The following is a 6,000-nucleotide window of genomic DNA, read 5'->3' on the forward strand; positions in this document are numbered from 1 at the left end:
AGCTTAACAGTTCACGCATCCTAGTTACTGACAAGAATAATATATAAAAGAATGAAAAAAAATTGAGGAAATGTTAGATGACGATCAGTTTGGCTGTAGGAAAGGTAAAGGCACCAGAGAGGAAATTCTGGCGTTGCGGTTGATAAGCAAAGGAAAAATCAAGACACGTTCATACGAGTTGTAAAATGGTGCAAGATGATCGAAATTCTGAGAAAAAGCTATAGGGAGAGACGGGTAATATACAGTATATAGAAGAGCCACGAGGGAATAATAAAAGTGAACGACCAAGAACGAAGTGCTCGTATTAAAAAGGGTGTAAGACAACGAGTGCTTGTATTAAAAAGGGTGTAAGGCAAGGATGCAGTTTTTCGCCCCTACTGTTCAATCTGTACATCGAGGAAGCAATAATGGAAATAAAAGAAGCTTACAGGAGTGGAATTAAAATTCAAGGTGAAAGGATATCATTGATACGATTCGCTGATGGCATTGCTACTTGAGTGAAAATGAAGAAGAATTACACGATGTGCTGAACGGAATGAACAGTCTAATGAGTACAGAATATGGATTGAGAGTAAATGGAAGAAAGGCGAAAGTAATGAGAAGTACAGAAATGAGACCAACGAGAAACATAATATCAGGATTGATGGTCTCTAAGTAGATGAACTCAAGGAATTCTACTTCCCAGGCAGCAAAGTAACCCAGGACATATGGAGCAAGTAGGACATAAAAAGCAGAATAGCACGGGAAAAAAGGGCATTCCTGGCAAAGAGACGTCTACCAGTATCAAACATAGGCGTTAATCTGAGGAAGTAATTTCTGAGAATGTACGTTTGGAGCTCAGCAGAACAGAAGAGAATAGAAGCATATGAGATGTGATGCTACAGACGAAAGTTGAAGATTTCACCATGAAAGAGGTTGTGCAAGATGATGTTCACCTGCTGCAAAGACGTCGAGCGGTGGAAGGGGAATTCCGATTTGTAGACAAGGCTGCGAATTTGTGTGTTCTCTGCGCAGTTATTTTGACTTGGATGGCAATAGTGTCTGTCCGATTTTAGATGCTACAAGAGTGGTGGGTAGAAAACTTGATGCACTTAATATTCACCGATTTACGATGCTGTGAATTGGTAATAAGAAAGAAAGGAACGTACTAGTGATAAAGCAACACCAGGTCATTCTTTACTAGAAACTTCAGGCACGGAAAGTTATGACAGATAAGTAACCAATATGGATGCATTCCAGCATAGTGCAGTGTGCATACATGCAGACGCTGATCATGAGTTCAAGGAATATCCTATTTTAAATAAATTCCTTTTTGGCCTCAAAGAAATAGAGCTCTTCAATGGTAATAGGTCCTCCCTTCGAAATTGTCTTAAAAAGCTTTGTTTACGATACGAAAATTTTCTGTTTCGAACTTTTATCATCGAGAGAAGAGACATAGTTGACTAGAGGGACTGATATCTGCATACAGTAAGGAGCGTTTTGTTCGAAGGCGTTGTGTGGCCAGACGAGCAGAGGGTTAATGCGTGTCACACGTTGACAATGGAATGGGTGGAACGCACAGCTCATGGAAGAACTAAAGCACCGATAGCAAGGGCGGCAGAATAATCGTCCTCCACTCTGGCTCTGGTCGTGGCTTGTTTCCAAACTGATTATTGCTGTTGGTTCCAGGAAGCAAGGCGACTACCACGAAGAAATGGATGCCAAAGTTTTTGCGGAGTGGTTTTTTGGTATTCTGCTGCAAAATATTTCTCCAAGTTGGACATTAGTAATGAACGATGTTCCATGCCACTCTGTTGTGACAGCTAGATAAAGCTTTGACAATACACTGAAGGAAATCAGATATTTTACTTTGGATGCAAGGAAATGTTTCATAAGGTAAAGATGAACCTGGCATGAATAAGGCGGCGTTAATGGAACTTTTAGCGTTTTACAAGCCAAAACCTCCATGCTATCAGTTCAACAAACTGGCTAATGATAAGTGGCAGAATGCAATCTGGCTTCCTCTATTTGACACTCATCTGTATCCGATTCAGGTGAGAGATAATTTGGCAAGAAAACAAGAAGTTGTTTACGTTCAGTGAGGTTGAGAGGTGGCACGTCGCTCTCTCGCTTTAACAACATCGTCACTCATATTAATGTTCATATTTTAGGTCACTGTCTCGTGTTCCAAAATACTAAGTTTGGTATGTTTGGTTTATTACCTTTTTACAAGAGGAAATTATGTGCAGAAAGTTTTTACAGCTATACATAACCCGGGCCATAGTGCAGGCGATGGAGAACAGGAAGAGAGATGAATTGGGCGCCATAAATGCTGCGATATGGCTGTGTGAGTGATTCTAGGAAGTAGCGCTCAGTGGATCGTACCTGCATAGGGACTTGTGGCAATCCATTTTGAAGGCAGCCAGTTGGCAGAATGTGGGTGGAGGAAGTCATTTAAGAGAGACTGCTGTAAACAAAAATAGTGTTAAGGTCATAAAACTCCGTGCATTCTCACGTTAGAAGCTGAGACGAAATAGGCAGAGCGGCTGATCTACGTCTTTAATGGTGGCAACTGCCATACGCCTTTACAACGTATGCTGGCAGGTAATCTGCCAATATCCGGGCTGATGACCGCTCCAGTGCTCTTGTAGAAATGTAAAAAAATTAAGCGTATTTTTCTGTAGATCTCAGTATGGAGAGCCAGTTTCTACGCTCCACTAAGATATAAGCGCTATCCTGTTGTTCTCGCACATTGTTATTTTCATCAAGTGTATTCTGTGTTTGTGACATGTGCTCGGCAACTGCGACTTGCAACGTTCACGATTTTGTATGTGCCTTTGATATTACGCACAGCGATCGGTAACGGTTCAGATAGACTGAAAGATGCTATTGCTTTCGCACTCACAAGGAATCTTATAAAATCGAGGGGCCCTGAGACCCAGACTATCCTTAACCAGGTGAATCATATCATTTACCTTCTTGGGTAGTCGCAAAATAGATCTTATGCGTCTTCTTTTCAGGGGCCTACGTATTTTGCTAGGTGTAGCACCACAGAAAGGGAGAAGAAAATTCAAGTATTTTAGTTTTTTGTTTCTTGGAGAGCGGTGACTTTCGGAACACGTACTTCAGAAGATTAATTTTGGAATCTGGTGGTTCTTGTCAGAACCAGTTGTAATCCTGTATGTCATTGCGTTTAAAATACCTGGACTGTAATCTCTGTGATGTAAATGTGTGTGTCAGCTTTCGGTATGCAAAATGGCGAGTCGCTCATTTGATTTCCTTTCGGCAAGCGTCCCCCCCCCCCCCAAAAAAAAAACGGATTTTCTTCTTTCTTGACAGTGGACCTGATATTCCGGTGATTGCTATTTATGTGATCCATGAATTGGAACAGAATTTCGGCGCCTCTGTGTCCGGACCGTGTAAGTGCAACCAAAATATGGTTTTTGATCAAAAATATCCGAACACCTGCGTGTGATTCGGAATCTACCACTATTTGCCATGATAGGTGGCTACTCCAGCGTGAAAGAAGGCGGGTGGTACTGCGTTGTCAGGAGAGAAGTATCACCAGATGGCTTGGTCGAAAGAACTCAGTGGCTTCAAACGTGGACTAGCCACTGTTAGTCGTCTGAGTAACAAATCTACCCCGAACTTTTCAACCGTTCTAAAGCTGCCCAAGTTGACTGTTGATAATTTCATAACATGTCTCGATATACAAGCAAAAGCTGGTCGTCAAAGTGTGATGGAAGATAGTTTCAGCATGAAAATGATCTGCCAACAAGTTCAATGTGGCCACTACTGGAACTTCTGTAAACAGAGAGACAAAATCCAAGCCGATTAAAATATTAAATTTTTGAAAAAAGCCACAAGTCGCACTTAGTAGTATTTTTATTTACCGAGTCGCTCTTCAGATGAACTAGAGCATCATTAGAACATACACTGTAAAAGATACAAGTTGGGACAATAAGGAAAACTTACCTTGGCGTTACGTAAACTACGTATTCTATCCCCTATAGTGCCTTAAGTTTAAAGTTGGCTTACAGCACTAAAGATTAAACTGGCTGCACTATGGTACTTTAACTTACCTCTAATGTACGTTTCAAGTATAGTAGTAAATGATGACATTGACAGCGCCTAAGATTAAATTGACAGTAGAACGGTAGTTGTAACGTCCATGGTACAGTGTGCCCAAAGATAACTTACAACTACAGAAAACGAAAGTTACATTTTAATCGCCTCTTTTATGGACGTATGTATAGTCGTTTCATATCTGTACGCATCTGATTATCTTCCAAAACACATCTGTAAAAATTACATGTTTCAAAATACATGTGCGGCTGGTCCCGGCGGAGGTTCGAGTCCTCCCTCGGGCATGGGTGTGTGTGTTTTTCCTTACGATAATTTAGGTTAAGTAGTGTGTAAGCTTAGGGACTGATGACCTTAGTAATTGAGTCCCATAAGATTTCACAGACATTTGAACATCAAAATACATATTTAACATCTCTTTGCAAATATGCTCTCGAAATTACCATTTTTTAAAAATATTTCTTGTTAGGATAGTGCGGCAGGTATTATATTTTCATACTCCCTTGAATCTCATCTAATGTATGTTTAGTTGTTTTCAAACGTTCACAATGTTCCTTATAATGTATTTTAAATGCTCTTCCAGTTTGGCCAATGTACGTGCTCTGGAAATTTTGGCCGTTCATTTTATATACAACTAAATTACTTTGTTTGTCCTTATGTACATTTTTGTGTACTAGTACGTGTTTAAGGGAGATCCTAGTTCGAAATGCAGCTTTGTCTTCGGAAACATCTCGCAATACAGCATGTTGTAGGACCTTTGTATGTGAATCTAACATACCTTTTATTTTTGCTGGCTTGCCTATAGTACTGTTTCTCTTTCATTTAATATTTTTGTGTATAGTATGGTACCAATTTCATCATATCATGTTTTTGGTACTTGTTCTTTAATGCTATCTTTCTGATTGTCTGTAATACTGTAGCCCTGTCTTCGTCTGTGTATGGTAACTGTAACATTCTGTGTAAAACTGAATAGAAATATGCTTTTAACGCTGGATTGGATGATAAGAATTATTCCCAATAATTAGTCCTGCTCTTGCTAGATTAAAATATTGTTTGGGCCAACTTTTGTTTGTTTGATTTTATCAATGAACGTTTGAGAGTTTTCAATATGATGTTGAGTGGCCAAGTATGGGAGTCATTAGCCTGGTTAGGTATATGTCTGTCCTGTAGGGGTACGTCCAATAGCACTAACAGCAGGTCCCAATGGCACTCCTTTTTTGTGGGCTTTTGGTAAGGAATAGAGCCTGGTAGGTCTAGGAGCCCAATCTTTGAGGTTCTTCAGGGAATCAGTAAACATATCTCCTCCTTACAGGAAGCATTACACTATCTTCTTACAAGCAAACAACATCCAAATGCGAATTTTGAACGAAAAATTCGCTACGTAATTTTTCTTTATATAGTAAACGCAGGTGCCATTACTCCTGTTATCTTTGTACGGTTGCAATGAAATGCTAAAAGTTTGCATATCAAAAAATGTAGTAGGTGAAAGCGGATGAATAATCGAAAGCGATTATTCTCACACATCCCCAGTAACTAAATCCAAAACCCAGCTGTAGTCTGTCTACTTTCACTATACTAAATTATTTAAATGTAAAAAATAAAATAAAATAAAGTAAAATAAAAGCCACTTCAATGAAGTTTAATTGCAAATATCACAGAGATACGACTCCCCACCATAGGCGGCGGGGAATCGCCAGTACTGGTTGGTAAATTCCGCGCTTGAAAAAGGAAAGCTTATATGAAATACGTATTTAAACAGTAACATGGAATGTGTAAGCACTTTCATTTTCACAGTTTTTCATTTTAACAGTTTTCTGAATGTTTATGCCTTAGGGGTGTCTACAACAGTACTCGCAGCATGTACACCGAACACGCTGAATCAAAGAGTCTGCGGAAGTTTCCCTTTACCTGTGTCTCCACAGATGCAACATAACACAT

The sequence above is a fragment of the Schistocerca serialis genome, chromosome 1, assembly GCF_023864345.2.
Source record: "Schistocerca serialis cubense isolate TAMUIC-IGC-003099 chromosome 1, iqSchSeri2.2, whole genome shotgun sequence".
NCBI classification, from domain to species: Eukaryota; Metazoa; Arthropoda; class Insecta; order Orthoptera; family Acrididae; genus Schistocerca; species Schistocerca serialis.